Raw genomic sequence first — 16,571 nt, 5'->3', positions numbered from 1 at the left:
TCCTTGCCAATATCTCTCTTTTGCAAAGAGCTACGCATTGGAAAATTCAGGGATATGTCGTGTAGATGATGGCCTAACAGGAGGCTTTAAAATTTTCTTTCTAGTGTCCTTCGTTTGGGAGAAAAATGCAATGGTACAAGACAGCTTTTCCTTGCCAATATCTCTCTTTTGCAAAGAGCTGCGCATTGGAAAATTCAGGGCTATGTCGTGTAGACGATGGCCTAACAGGAGGCTTTAAAATTTTCTTTCTAGTGTCCTTCGTTTGGGAGAAAAATGCAAAGGTACAAGACAGCTTTTCCTTGCCAATATCTCTCTTTTGCAAAGAGCTGCGCATTGGAAAATTCAGGGCTATGTCGTGTAGATGATGGCCTAACAGGAGGCTTTAAAATTTTCTTTCTAGTGTCCTTCGTTTGGGAGAAAAATGCAAAGGTACAAGACAGCTTTTCCTTGCCAATATCTCTATTTTGCAAAGAGCTACTCATTGGAAAATTCCGGGCTATGTCGTGTAGATGATGGCCTAACAGGAGGCTTTAAAATTTTCTTTCTAGTGACCTTCGTTTGGGAGAAAAATGCAAAGGTACAATACAGCTTTTCCTTGCCGATATCTCTCTTTTGCAAAGAGATAGGCATTGGAAAATTCTGGGCTATAACGTGTAGATGAAGCACTAACAGGAGGCTTTAAAATTTTCATTCTAGTGTTCTTCGTTTGGGAGAAAAATGCAAAGGTAAAATACAGCTTTTCCTTGCCGATATCTCTCTTTTGCAAAGAGATAGGCATTGGAAAATTCAGGGCTATAACGTGTAGATGAAGCACTAATAGGAGGCTTTAAAATTTTCATTCTAGTGTCCTTCGTTTGGGAGAAAAATGCAAAGGTACAATAAAGCTTTTCCTTGCCGATATCTCTCTTTTGCAAAGAGATAGGCATTGGAAAATTCAGGGCTATAACGTGTAGATGAAGCACTAACAGGAGGCTTTAAAATTTTCATTCTAGTGTCTTTCGTTTGGGAGAAAAATGCAAAGGTACAATACAGCTTTTCCTTGCCGATATCTCTCTTTTGCAAAGAGCTAGGCATTGGAAAATTCAGGGCTATAACGTGTAGATGAAGCACTAACAGTAGGCTTTAAAATTTTCATTCTAGTGTCTTTAGTTTGGGAGAAAAATGCAAAGGTACAATACAGCTTTTCCTTGCCGATATCTCTCTTTTGCAAAGAGATAGGCATTGGAAAATTCAGGGCTATAACGTGTAGATGAAGCACTAACAGGAGGCTTTAAAATTTTCATTCTAGTGTCTTTCGTTTGGGAGAAAAATGCAAAGGTACAATACAGCTTTTCCTTGCCAATATCTCTCTTTTGCAAAGAGCTAGGCATTGGAAAATTCAGGGCTATAACGTGTAGATGAAGCACTAACAGGAGGCTTTAAAATTTTCATTCTAGTGTCTTTCGTTTGGGAGAAAAATGCAAAAGTACAATGCAGCTTTTCCTTGCCGATATCTCTCTTTTGCAAAGAGATAGGCATTGAAAAATGCAGGGCTATAACGTGTAGATGAAGCACTAACAGTAGGCTTTAAAATTTTCATTCTAGTGTCTTTAGTTTGGGAGAAAAATGCAAAGGTACAATACAGCTTTTCCTTGCCGATATCTCTCTTTTGCAAAGAGATAGGCATTGGAAAATTCAGGGCTATAACGTGTAGATGAAGCACTAACAGGAGGCTTTAAAATTTTCATTCTAGTGTCTTTCGTTTGGGAGAAAAATGCAAAGGTACAATACAGCTTTTCCTTGCCGATATCTCTCTTTTGCAAAGAGATAGGCATTGGAAAATTCAGGGCAATAACGTGTAGATGAAGCACTAACAGGAGGCTTAAAAATTTTCATTCTAGTGTCCTTCGTTTGGGAGAAAAATGCAAAGGTACAATACAGCTTTTCCTTGCCAATATCTCTCTTTTGCAAAGAGATAGGCATTGGAAAATTCAGGGCTATAACGTGTAGATGAAGCACTAACAGGAGGCTTTAAAATTTTCATTCTAGTGTCTTTCGTTTGGGAGAAAAATGCAAAGGTACAATACAGCTTTTCCTTGCCAATATCTCTCTTTTGCAAAGAGCTACGGATTGGAAAATTCAGGGCTATGTCGTGTAGATGATGGCCTAACAGGAGGCTTTAAAATTTTCTTTCTAGTGTCCTTCGTTTGGGAGAAAAATGCAAAGGTACAAGACAGCTTTTCCTTGCCAATATCTCTCTTTTGCAAAGAGCTACGCATTGGAAAATTCAGGGCTATGTCGTGTAGATGATGGCCTAACAGGAGGCTTTAAAATTTTCTTTCTAGTGTCCTTCGTTTGGGAGAAAAATGCAATGGTACAAGACAGCTTTTCCTTGCCAATATCTCTCTTTTGCAAAGAGCTGCGCATTGGAAAATTCAGGGCTATGTCGTGTAGATGATGGCCTAACAGGAGGCTTTAAAATTTTCTTTCTAGTGTCCTTCGTTTGGGAGAAAAATGCAAAGGTACAAGACAGCTTTTCCTTGCCGATATCTCTCTTTTGCAAAGAGATAGGCATTGGAAAATTCTGGGCTATAACGTGTAGATGAAGCACTAACAGGAGGCTTTAAAATTTTCATTCTAGTGTCCTTCGTTTGGGAGAAAAATGCAAAGGTAAAATACAGCTTTTCCTTGCCGATATCTCTCTTTTGCAAAGAGATAGGCATTGGAAAATTCAGGGCTATAACGTGTAGATGAAGCACTAATAGGAGGCTTTAAAATTTTCATTCTAGTGTCCTTCGTTTGGGAGAAAAATGCAAAGGTACAATAAAGCTTTTCCTTGCCGATATCTCTCTTTTGCAAAGAGATAGGCATTGGAAAATTCAGGGCTATAACGTGTAGATGAAGCACTAACAGGAGGCTTTAAAATTTTCATTCTAGTGTCTTTCGTTTGGGAGAAAAATGCAAAGGTACAATACAGCTTTTCCTTGCCGATATCTCTCTTTTGCAAAGAGCTAGGCATTGGAAAATTCAGGGCTATAACGTGTAGATGAAGCACTAACAGTAGGCTTTAAAATTTTCATTCTAGTGTCTTTAGTTTGGGAGAAAAATGCAAAGGTACAATACAGCTTTTCCTTGCCGATATCTCTCTTTTGCAAAGAGCTAGGCATTGGAAAATTCAGGGCTATAACGTGTAGATGAAGCACTAACAGGAGGCTTTAAAATTTTCATTCTAGTGTCTTTCGTTTGGGAGAAAAATGCAAAGGTACAATACAGTTTTTCCTTGCCGATATCTCTCTTTTGCAAAGAGATATGCATTGGAAAATTCAGGGCTATACCGTGTAGATGAAGCACTAACAGGAGGCTTTAAAATTTTCATTCTAGTGTCCTTCGTTTGGGAGAAAAATGCAAAGGTACAATACAGCTTTTCCTTGCCAATATCTCTCTTTTGCAAAGAGCTAGGCATTGGAAAATTCAGGGCTATACCGTGTAGATGAAGCACTAGGAAAAAATGGGTTTAGAAGGGAACCGCACCAGTTCAAACAATAATGTATAAACAATTAGTAACCTCTGAAAAACTGAATTTAAATAGAATTTTTTCTGTATATGGCAAGTAAAGGTGTAGTAGGAATTGTTCTCAACACCAAAGTTGCTTTCAGTGGTGCTCCCTAGAGTCAGAAAGTATCAAGTACCAAAAAATAACCAAAGAAGGTTCAAAGGAAAGGACTCTTTTGTGGGAGCACTCTTGATTCAGAGGAAAATATTAATAAATTTTCAAAATGACAAATTAATTAGCATGAGTCAAATCCTAGGAGTAACTGTGTGTGAAATACATAGCTATGCGAATTATTGATAATGAATATTCGTGATATTAAATTCACGATTACTAAATTGCCGGAGAGTAGAATTCTGTGATGTCTATGCCGAAAAGGAATCTGCATTTATTGAGATAAATGACCATCATTCATACTGCTAATATCCATTAAGGATTATATAGGTGCAGAAAATAAAATCATTGGTCATGCAAATCCCAATATGACATAAAGTTGAGTGCCACTGTGTCCAATAGTCAACGTTTTTTTGCAGTACCAGAGTGTTCAAAGGAGGTCTCCCTTCCTTGTACTAACCCGGCCTTTCACTGCTTAGCTTCCAAGTTCGGAAGAGATTGGGCATCTCCAGTGAAGTATGACCGCAAATGTTGGACTTCCTAGGTCACTCCAAATATATGTCAATTAGTAGCTGTATGTCAGGAGTGGAAATAGCAAGTGATTTGTAACAATTATGTTACAAAGGAAAATTACATGCAATCAGCTAAATCACCAGCACATGACACGGTGGTCACAAGGATTAATTACATCTGAATGACACGGCGGTCATGAGAATACATATATATGATTATAAATAATCAGCAGATGCAAATAAGAAAAGTCACAGACAGGGGAGGAAACAATTAACGTATGCAATTATCCTAATAATCACCAGCTGGTTAATCAGCATAAGACACAATGGTCATAGACAGAGATAATTGTACATACACCTCCTAGTTAAGTGACTGAGTTACGCTGATTGGCCTGTAATTAGCTGAAAAGACAAATATATGGCACGGCGGCCATATAGAAAAATTATATGCATGTAATGATACAATCGTCATCTAATTAATTGGTATATGACACAATGGTCACCAAAAAGATGAGTATGAGTATTATTCCTTCATTATACAGCATGTGATATTGAAATCACAGAAGACATTGTACTAAGGATAATGAGTGTGGGAAATTCACAGATGCTACATTTGATTACTAAATAATTATCCTTATATAATTTCTTGGCTCAGAGCAAATAATATCTGACAGACGGGCGGTGTAAAAACGAGCAAAATAAATGAAACAGCGGGTTATAATTTCACCCGCAATGTCTGTAAATTAATTTTGCAGAAAAAAGGGGGAAAAAAATAATAACAAATAAAGAAAAAAATAACTGAAAATATCAGATATAAAGTGTTGCAGTTAGGTACTGAAGCGGTAATGAGATATTTCTCCGTGTCGTATATACGATACCAGTACTGTGACTAAATAATTATCCTTATATAATTTCTTGGCTCAGAGCAAATAATATCTGACAGACGGGCGGTGTAAAAACGAGCAAAATAAATGAAACAGCGGGTTATAATTTCACCCGCAATGTCTGTAAATTAATTTTGCAGAAAAAAGGGGGAAAAAAATAATAACAAATAAAGAAAAAAATAACTGAAAATATCAGATATAAAGTGTTGCAGTTAGGTACTGAAGCGGTAATGAGATATTTCTCCGTGTCGTATATACGATACCAGTACTGTGTGAGGCTGTGTGGAAGCTCCAGGGATTGCAGCGGCGTGTATCCGTGTCGGAGTTCCGGGTGAGCGGTGGTTAGGTGCCGTTGCTATGGGGATGCTTCTAAAGTCTCTGCCGCGTCTGTCCGTGGTCTCTCCAAGGAGAGCGATAGCTGAGGCCGTTGCCTAGCAAGGTCTGAGCACTCCGGCTGGCGCGGTCACGTGTGCGCTTCACGTGATCGCTATTCCTCCTGACGTACGTTTCGCAAGAAAAGCTTGGTCACAGGACGTGATGAGGTCACTGGGGATTCCAGTTTAAGTAGAGCAGAGCTCATGATTGATTGGATAAAGTTAGTGATGGACATACTGATCCCCCAATCGTAGTAACATGGGGTGAATCTGTCAAACCGTGTGTCATAGCTAATTGTAACCGCCTGGGTTTAATAGGTTTGACAGAATGATTAATTAGCTGGCTGTGCTTGAGAGAAAAAAATATATATATATATAATAATAATTATATATGATATATAATAAAGGAAAAATGTGCAGTAAAAATTATGTATATATATATGTGTAAATAAATTGATAGAAAAATAGAAAAATAGAAGAGCTTGATTGAGAAAAATTATTATGGTGAATCTTGGGGAAAGGCAGAAAAATTGAAAAAACTGATGTTAGATTGTATAAGGTTAAACGTGTGGCTGCTAGTGTAAGTTGTCTGTGTCAGTGATGGAGATGCTTGATTGATGAGTAGGATAGTGACGTGTGATAGTTGAATATGTAATATATATTATTAGAGTGAAGGGATGGGATGTGAGAGTGAAGAATAAATAAGGAATTTAAATAACTAGGGAGTGAGATAAATTAAGTAAAGCGGTTGTTGTGTTTATTGGGGAAACCTATGTGATAATATAAGGAAAAGAGAGAAAAGGATAGAGAGAAAAGAGAAGTGGTTTGAATGTGTTAGGAAGATTGTATATATATATATATAATTTTTATTATACACTTATAAATATTTGGCTGTGAGGAGATGAGAGGGAATACTATATGGGATACCAGAGGTAGTGATAAGAGGACATTAATTTAAATATACCCCATAATTTATATGTTCATTCATGCCTGCTGGTTGTAGAGATCCCATTTTAAAGATCCATTCACTTTCTCTTTGTAGTAAATTTTCAGTTAGATTGCCTCCTCGTATTCCAAGTTTAATTTTCTCCAAGCCGAAGACTTTAAGCTCCTCCCATCTGTTTTCATGATGGGTATTGAAGTGGCGAGCAACTGAGGTAAGCTGTTTCATCTTTGCCCTGTCTGAGATGGCGTTACGTATAGATCCTACATGTTCTAGTACCCGCTGTTTAAGCGGACGGGTTGTCATGCCAACGTAGTTTTGGTTACAGCTACATTTTAGGCAATAGATAACCCCTTCAGTTTGGCAGTTTATGTAGTCTTTAATTTGTATCTTCTTTCCGAATTTGTCTTCTACTTCCTTTATTGGGTACATGTATCTGCAAGCTTTACACTTGCCACAGGGATATGTTCCAATGACGGTTGGTTTTTTTGTAGGGAGTTTTTGAAAATGGCTGCTTACAAGTCTGTCTTTAAGGTTAGTGGATCTACGCCAACTCATGGCGACCTTTGGACCCAAATTTTCAGATAAAGTGGGGTCTGCATGCAAAATATGCCAATGTTTTTGTATTGCTGTGTTCACCTTCTTCCATTCTTGACAAAAATTTCCGACAAAGCGAATGGTATTGTCAGTGTTGGAATTCTTGGGTTTTTTCTTGAAAATTAGATCCTCTCTTTAAAAACTGTCAAAACTATCAAAAGAGAGGATCTAATTTTCAAGAAAAAACCCAAGAATTCCAACACTGACAATACCATTCGCTTTGTCGGAAATTTTTGTCAAGAATGGAAGAAGGTGAACACAGCAATACAAAAACATTGGCATATTTTGCATGCAGACCCCACTTTATCTGAAAATTTGGGTCCAAAGGTCGCCATGAGTTGGCGTAGATCCACTAACCTTAAAGACAGACTTGTAAGCAGCCATTTTCAAAAACTCCCTACAAAAAAACCAACCGTCATTGGAACATATCCCTGTGGCAAGTGTAAAGCTTGCAGATACATGTACCCAATAAAGGAAGTAGAAGACAAATTCGGAAAGAAGATACAAATTAAAGACTACATAAACTGCCAAACTGAAGGGGTTATCTATTGCCTAAAATGTAGCTGTAACCAAAACTACGTTGGCATGACAACCCGTCCGCTTAAACAGCGGGTACTAGAACATGTAGGATCTATACGTAACGCCATCTCAGACAGGGCAAAGATGAAACAGCTTACCTCAGTTGCTCGCCACTTCAATACCCATCATGAAAACAGATGGGAGGAGCTTAAAGTCTTCGGCTTGGAGAAAATTAAACTTGGAATACGAGGAGGCAATCTAACTGAAAATTTACTACAAAGAGAAAGTGAATGGATCTTTAAAATGGGATCTCTACAACCAGCAGGCATGAATGAACATATAAATTATGGGGTATATTTAAATTAATGTCCTCTTATCACTACCTCTGGTATCCCATATAGTATTCCCTCTCATCTCCTCACAGCCAAATATTTATAAGTGTATAATAAAAATTATATATATATATATACAATCTTCCTAACACATTCAAACCACTTCTCTTTTCTCTCTATCCTTTTCTCTCTTTTCCTTATATTATCACATAGGTTTCCCCAATAAACACAACAACCGCTTTACTTAATTTATCTCACTCCCTAGTTATTTAAATTCCTTATTTATTCTTCACTCTCACATCCCATCCCTTCACTCTAATAATATATATTACATATTCAACTATCACACGTCACTATCCTACTCATCAATCAAGCATCTCCATCACTGACACAGACAACTTACACTAGCAGCCACACGTTTAACCTTATACAATCTAACATCAGTTTTTTCAATTTTTCTGCCTTTCCCCAAGATTCACCATAATAATTTTTCTCAATCAAGCTCTTCTATTTTTCTATTTTTCTATCAATTTATTTACACATATATATATACATAATTTTTACTGCACATTTTTCCTTTATTATATATCATATATAATTATTATTATATATATATATATTTTTTTCTCTCAAGCACAGCCAGCTAATTAATCATTCTGTCAAACCTATTAAACCCAGGCGGTTACAATTAGCTATGACACACGGTTTGACAGATTCACCCCATGTTACTACGATTGGGGGATCAGTATGTCCATCACTAACTTTATCCAATCAATCATGAGCTCTGCTCTACTTAAACTGGAATCCCCAGTGACCTCATCACGTCCTGTGACCAAGCTTTTCTTGCGAAACGTACGTCAGGAGGAATAGCGATCACGTGAAGCGCACACGTGACCGCGCCAGCCGGAGTGCTCAGACCTTGCTAGGCAACGGCCTCAGCTATCGCTCTCCTTGGAGAGACCACGGACAGACGCGGCAGAGACTTTAGAAGCATCCCCATAGCAACGGCACCTAACCACCGCTCACCCGGAACTCCGACACGGATACACGCCGCTGCAATCCCTGGAGCTTCCACACAGCCTCACACAGTACTGGTATCGTATATACGACACGGAGAAATATCTCATTACCGCTTCAGTACCTAACTGCAACACTTTATATCTGATATTTTCAGTTATTTTTTTCTTTATTTGTTATTATTTTTTTCCCCCTTTTTTCTGCAAAATTAATTTACAGACATTGCGGGTGAAATTATAACCCGCTGTTTCATTTATTTTGCTCGTTTTTACACCGCCCGTCTGTCAGATATTATTTGCTCTGAGCCAAGAAATTATATAAGGATAATTATTTAGTCACAGTACTGGTATCGTATATACGACACGGAGAAATATCTCATTACCGCTTCAGTACCTAACTGCAACACTTTATATCTGATATTTTCAGTTATTTTTTTCTTTATTTGTTATTATTTTTTTCCCCCTTTTTTCTGCAAAATTAATTTACAGACATTGCGGGTGAAATTATAACCCGCTGTTTCATTTATTTTGCTCGTTTTTACACCGCCCGTCTGTCAGATATTATTTGCTCTGAGCCAAGAAATTATATAAGGATAATTATTTAGTAATCAAATGTAGCATCTGTGAATTTCCCACACTCATTATCCTTAGTACAATGTCTTCTGTGATTTCAATATCACATGCTGTATAATGAAGGAATAATACTCATACTCATCTTTTTGGTGACCATTGTGTCATATACCAATTAATTAGATGACGATTGTATCATTACATGCATATAATTTTTCTATATGGCCGCCGTGCCATATATTTGTCTTTTCAGCTAATTACAGGCCAATCAGCGTAACTCAGTCACTTAACTAGGAGGTGTATGTACAATTATCTCTGTCTATGACCATTGTGTCTTATGCTGATTAACCAGCTGGTGATTATTAGGATAATTGCATACGTTAATTGTTTCCTCCCCTGTCTGTGACTTTTCTTATTTGCATCTGCTGATTATTTATAATCATATATATGTATTCTCATGACCGCCGTGTCATTCAGATGTAATTAATCCTTGTGACCACCGTGTCATGTGCTGGTGATTTAGCTGATTGCATGTAATTTTCCTTTGTAACATAATTGTTACAAATCACTTGCTATTTCCACTCCTGACATACAGCTACTAATTGACATATTTGGAGTGACCTAGGAAGTCCAACATTTGCGGTCATACTTCACTGGAGATGCCCAATCTCTTCCGAACTTGGAAGCTAAGCAGTGAAAGGCCGGGTTAGTACAAGGAAGGGAGACCTCCTTTGAACACTCTGGTACTGCAAAAAAACGTTGACTATTGGACACAGTGGCACTCAACTTTATGTCATATTGGGATTTGCATGACCAATGATTTTATTTTCTGCACCTATATAATCCTTAATGGATATTAGCAGTATGAATGATGGTCATTTATCTCAATAAATGCAGATTCCTTTTCGGCATAGACATCACAGAATTCTACTCTCCGGCAATTTAGTAATCGTGAATTTAATATCACGAATATTCATTATCAATAATTCGCATAGCTATGTATTTCACACACAGTTACTCCTAGGATTTGACTCATGCTAATTAATTTGTCATTTTGAAAATTTATTAATATTTTCCTCTGAATCAAGAGTGCTCCCACAAAAGAGTCCTTTCCTTTGAACCTTCTTTGGTTATTTTTTGCGCATTTGAAAATTCAGGGCTATGTCGTGTAGATGATGGCCTAACAGGAGGCTTTAAAATTTTCTTTCTAGTGTCCTTCGTTTGGGAGAAAAATGCAAAGGTACAAGACAGCTTTTCCTTGCCAATATCTCTCTTTTGCAAAGAGCTACGCATTGGAAAATTCAGGGATATGTCGTGTAGATGATGGCCTAACAGGAGGCTTTAAAATTTTCTTTCTAGTGTCCTTCGTTTGGGAGAAAAATGCAATGGTACAAGACAGCTTTTCCTTGCCAATATCTCTCTTTTGCAAAGAGCTACGCATTGGAAAATTCAGGGATATGTCGTGTAGATGATGGCCTACAAGGTACAATACAGCTTTTCCTTGCCAATATCTCTCTTTTGCAAAGAGCTAGGCATTGGAAAATTCAGGGCTATACCGTGTAGATGAAGCACTAAACAGGAGGCTTTTAAATTTTCATTCTAGTGTCCTTCGTTTGGGAGAAAAATGCAAAGGTACAATACAGCTTTTCCTTGCCGATATCTCTCTTTTGCAAAGAGATAGGCATTGGAAAATTCAGGGCTATTACGTGTAGATGAAGCACTAAAAGGAGGCTTTAAAATTTTCATTCTAGTGTCTTTCGTTTGGGAGAAAAATGCAAAAGTACAATGCAGCTTTTCCTTGCCGATATCTCTCTTTTGCAAAGAGATAGGCATTGGAAAATGTAGGGCTATAACGTGTAGATGAAGCACTAACAGGAGGCTTTAAAATTTTCATTCTAGTGTCTTTCGTTTGGGAGAAAAATGCAAAGGTACAATACAGCATTTCCTTGCCGATATCTCTCTTTTGCAAAGAGATAGGCATTGGAAAATTCAGGGCTATAACGTGTAGATGAAGCACTAACAGGAGGCTTTAAAATTTTCATTCTAGTGTCCTTCGTTTGGGAGAAAAATGCAATGGTACAAGACAGCTTTTCCTTACCAATATCTCTCTTTTGCAAAGTGCTGCGCATTTGAAAATTCAGGGCTATGTCGTGTAGATGATGGCCTAACAGGTGGCTTTAAAATTTTCTTTCTAGTGTCCTTCGTTTGGGAGAAAAATGCAAAGGTACAAGACAGCTTTTCCTTGCCAATATCTCTCTTTTGCAAAGAGCTACGCATTGGAAAATTCAGGGATATGTCGTGTAGATGATGGCCTAACAGGAGGCTTTAAAATTTTCTTTCTAGTGTCCTTCGTTTGGGAGAAAAATGCAATGGTACAAGACAGCTTTTCCTTGCCAATATCTCTCTTTTGCAAAGAGCTGCGCATTGGAAAATTCAGGGCTATGTCGTGTAGACGATGGCCTAACAGGAGGCTTTAAAATTTTCTTTCTAGTGTCCTTCGTTTGGGAGAAAAATGCAAAGGTACAAGACAGCTTTTCCTTGCCAATATCTCTCTTTTGCAAAGAGCTGCGCATTGGAAAATTCAGGGCTATGTCGTGTAGATGATGGCCTAACAGGAGGCTTTAAAATTTTCTTTCTAGTGTCCTTCGTTTGGGAGAAAAATGCAAAGGTACAAGACAGCTTTTCCTTGCCAATATCTCTATTTTGCAAAGAGCTACTCATTGGAAAATTCCGGGCTATGTCGTGTAGATGATGGCCTAACAGGAGGCTTTAAAATTTTCTTTCTAGTGACCTTCGTTTGGGAGAAAAATGCAAAGGTACAATACAGCTTTTCCTTGCCGATATCTCTCTTTTGCAAAGAGATAGGCATTGGAAAATTCTGGGCTATAACGTGTAGATGAAGCACTAACAGGAGGCTTTAAAATTTTCATTCTAGTGTTCTTCGTTTGGGAGAAAAATGCAAAGGTAAAATACAGCTTTTCCTTGCCGATATCTCTCTTTTGCAAAGAGATAGGCATTGGAAAATTCAGGGCTATAACGTGTAGATGAAGCACTAATAGGAGGCTTTAAAATTTTCATTCTAGTGTCCTTCGTTTGGGAGAAAAATGCAAAGGTACAATAAAGCTTTTCCTTGCCGATATCTCTCTTTTGCAAAGAGATAGGCATTGGAAAATTCAGGGCTATAACGTGTAGATGAAGCACTAACAGGAGGCTTTAAAATTTTCATTCTAGTGTCTTTCGTTTGGGAGAAAAATGCAAAGGTACAATACAGCTTTTCCTTGCCGATATCTCTCTTTTGCAAAGAGCTAGGCATTGGAAAATTCAGGGCTATAACGTGTAGATGAAGCACTAACAGTAGGCTTTAAAATTTTCATTCTAGTGTCTTTAGTTTGGGAGAAAAATGCAAAGGTACAATACAGCTTTTCCTTGCCGATATCTCTCTTTTGCAAAGAGATAGGCATTGGAAAATTCAGGGCTATAACGTGTAGATGAAGCACTAACAGGAGGCTTTAAAATTTTCATTCTAGTGTCTTTCGTTTGGGAGAAAAATGCAAAGGTACAATACAGCTTTTCCTTGCCAATATCTCTCTTTTGCAAAGAGCTAGGCATTGGAAAATTCAGGGCTATAACGTGTAGATGAAGCACTAACAGGAGGCTTTAAAATTTTCATTCTAGTGTCTTTCGTTTGGGAGAAAAATGCAAAAGTACAATGCAGCTTTTCCTTGCCGATATCTCTCTTTTGCAAAGAGATAGGCATTGAAAAATGCAGGGCTATAACGTGTAGATGAAGCACTAACAGTAGGCTTTAAAATTTTCATTCTAGTGTCTTTAGTTTGGGAGAAAAATGCAAAGGTACAATACAGCTTTTCCTTGCCGATATCTCTCTTTTACAAAGAGATAGGCATTGGAAAATTCAGGGCTATAGCGTGTAGATGAAGCACTAACAGGAGGCTTTAAAATTTTCATTCTAGTGTCCTTCGTTTGGGAGAAAAATGCAATGGTACAAGACAGCTTTTCCTTGCCAATATCTCTCTTTTGCAAAGTGCTGCGCATTTGAAAATTCAGGGCTATGTCGTGTAGATGATGGCCTAACAGGAGGCTTTAAAATTTTCTTTCTAGTGTCCTTCGTTTGGGAGAAAAATGCAAAGGTACAAGACAGCTTTTCCTTGCCAATATCTCTCTTTTGCAAAGAGCTACGCATTGGAAAATTCAGGGATATGTCGTGTAGATGATGGCCTAACAGGAGGCTTTAAAATTTTCTTTCTAGTGTCCTTCGTTTGGGAGAAAAATGCAATGGTACAAGACAGCTTTTCCTTGCCAATATCTCTCTTTTGCAAAGAGCTGCGCATTGGAAAATTCAGGGCTATGTCGTGTAGACGATGGCCTAACAGGAGGCTTTAAAATTTTCTTTCTAGTGTCCTTCGTTTGGGAGAAAAATGCAAAGGTACAAGACAGCTTTTCCTTGCCAATATCTCTCTTTTGCAAAGAGCTGCGCATTGGAAAATTCAGGGCTATGTCGTGTAGATGATGGCCTAACAGGAGGCTTTAAAATTTTCTTTCTAGTGTCCTTCGTTTGGGAGAAAAATGCAAAGGTACAAGACAGCTTTTCCTTGCCAATATCTCTATTTTGCAAAGAGCTACTCATTGGAAAATTCAGGGCTATGTCGTGTAGATGATGGCCTAACAGGAGGCTTTAAAATTTTCTTTCTAGTGACCTTCGTTTGGGAGAAAAATGCAAAGGTACAATACAGCTTTTCCTTGCCAATATCTCTCTTTTGCAAAGAGCTAGGCATTGGAAAATTCAGGGCTATACCGTGTAGATGAAGCACTAAACAGGAGGCTTTTAAATTTTCATTCTAGTGTCCTTCGTTTGGGAGAAAAATGCAAAGGTACAATACAGCTTTTCCTTGCCGATATCTCTCTTTTGCAAAGAGATAGGCATTGGAAAATTCAGGGCTATTACGTGTAGATGAAACACTAAAAGGAGGCTTTAAAATTTTCATTCTAGTGTCTTTCGTTTGGGAGAAAAATGCAAAAGTACAATGCAGCTTTTCCTTGCCGATATCTCTCTTTTGCAAAGAGATAGGCATTGGAAAATGCAGGGCTATAACGTGTAGATGAAGCACTAACAGGAGGCTTTAAAATTTTCATTCTAGTGTCCTTCGTTTGGGAGAAAAATGCAAAGGTACAATACAGCTTTTCCTTGCCAATATCTCTCTTTTGCAAAGAGCTAGGCATTGGAAAATTCAGGGCTATACCGTGTAGATGAAGCACTAAACAGGAGGCTTTTAAATTTTCATTCTAGTGTCCTTCGTTTGGGAGAAAAATGCAAAGGTACAACACAGCTTTTCCTTGCCGATATCTCTCTTTTGCAAAGAGATAGGCATTGGAAAATTCAGGGCTATAACGTGTAGATGAAGCACTAACAGGAGGCTTTAAAATTTTCATTCTAGTGTCTTTCGTTTGGTAGAAAAATGCAAAGGTACAATACAGCTTTTCCTTGCCAATATCTCTCTTTTGCAAAGAGCTAGGCATTGGAAAATTCAGGGCTATAACGTGTAGATGAAGCACTAACAGGAGGCTTTAAAATTTTCATTCTAGTGTCTTTCGTTTGGGAGAAAAATGCAAAAGTACAATGAAGCTTTTCCTTGCCGATATCTCTCTTTTGCAAAGAGATAGGCATTGGAAAATGCAGGGCTATAACGTGTAGATGAAGCACTAACAGTAGGCTTTAAAATTTTCAGTCTAGTGTCTTTCGTTTGGGAGAAAAATGCAAAGGTACAATACAGCATTTCCTTGCCGATATCTCTCTTTTGCAAAGAGATAGGCATAGGAAAATTCAGGGCTATTACGTGTAGATGAAGCACTAACAGGAGGCTTTAAAATTTTCATTCTAGTGTCCTTCGTTTGGGAGAAAAATGCAATGGTACAAGACAGCTTTTCCTTGCCAATATCTCTCTTTTGCAAAGAGCTGCGCATTTGAAAATTCAGGGCTATGTCGTGTAGATGATGGCCTAACAGGAGGCTTTAAAATTTTCTTTCTAGTGTCCTTCGTTTGGGAGAAAAATGCAAAGGTACAAGACAGCTTTTCCTTGCCAATATCTCTCTTTTGCAAAGAGCTACGGATTGGAAAATTCAGGGCTATGTCGTGTAGATGATGGCCTAACAGGAGGCTTTAAAATTTTCTTTCTAGTGTCCTTCGTTTGGGAGAAACCAATATCTCTCTTTTGCAAAGAGCTACGCATTGGAAAATTCAGGGCTATGTCGTGTAGATGATGGCTTTAAAATTTTCTTTCTAGTGTCCTTCGTTTGGGAGAAAAATGCAAAGGTACAAGACAGCTTTTCCTTGCCAATATCTCTCTTTTGCAAAGAGCTACGCATTGGAAAATTCAGGGCTATGTCGTGTAGATGATGGCCTAACAGGAGGCTTTAAAATTTTCTTTCTAGTGTCCTTCGTTTGGGAGAAAAATGCAAAGGTACAAGACAGCTTTTCCTTGCCAATATCTCTCTTTTGCAAAGAGCTGCGCATTGGAAAATTCAGGGCTATGTCGTGTAGATGATGGCCTAACAGGAGGCTTTAAAATTTTCTTTCTAGTGTCCTTCGTTTGGGAGAAAAATGCAAAGGTACAAGACAGCTTTTCCTTGCCAATATCTCTATTTTGCAAAGAGCTACGCATTGGAAAATTCAGGGCTATGTCGTGTAGATGATGGCCTAACAGGAGGCTTTAAAATTTTCTTTCTAGTGACCTTCGTTTGGGAGAAAAATGCAAAGGTACAAGACAGCTTTTCCTTGCCAATATCTCTCTTTTGCAAAGAGCTGCGCATTGGAAAATTCAGGGCTATGTCGTGTAGATGATGGCCTAACAGGAGGCTTTAAAATGTTCTTTCTAGTGTCCTTCGTTTGGGAGAAAAATGCAATGGTACAAGACAGCTTTTCCTTGCCAATATCTCTCTTTTGCAAAGAGCTGCGCATTGGAAAATTCAGGGCTATGTCGTGTAGATGATGGCCTAACAGGAGGCTTTAAAATTTTCTTTCTAGTGTCCTTCGTTTGGGAGAAAAATGCAAAGGTACAAGACAGCTTTTCCTTGCCAATATCTCTCTTTTGCAAAGAGCTACGCATTGGAAAATTCAGGGCTATGTCGTGTAGATGATGGCCTAACAGGTGGCTTTAAAATTTTCT

The 16,571-nt window shown here is 38.1% G+C and overlaps 2 pseudogenes; one reads left to right on the top strand and one right to left on the bottom strand.

Moving 5' to 3' along the window:
- Positions 1–4,053: 4,053 nt before the first annotated feature.
- LOC135011802 (5S ribosomal RNA) lies at positions 4,054–4,173 on the bottom strand (annotated as a pseudogene).
- Positions 4,174–10,025: 5,852 nt separating this feature from the next.
- Positions 10,026–10,145, top strand: LOC135011686 (5S ribosomal RNA; annotated as a pseudogene).
- Positions 10,146–16,571: the final 6,426 nt, after the last annotated feature.

The sequence above is a fragment of the Pseudophryne corroboree genome, unplaced genomic scaffold (assembly GCF_028390025.1).
Source record: "Pseudophryne corroboree isolate aPseCor3 unplaced genomic scaffold, aPseCor3.hap2 scaffold_251, whole genome shotgun sequence".
Classification (NCBI taxonomy): domain Eukaryota; kingdom Metazoa; phylum Chordata; class Amphibia; order Anura; family Myobatrachidae; genus Pseudophryne; species Pseudophryne corroboree.
Note: the sequence above shows the minus strand (reverse complement) of the source record. Positions and strands in the feature narration are given on the sequence as shown.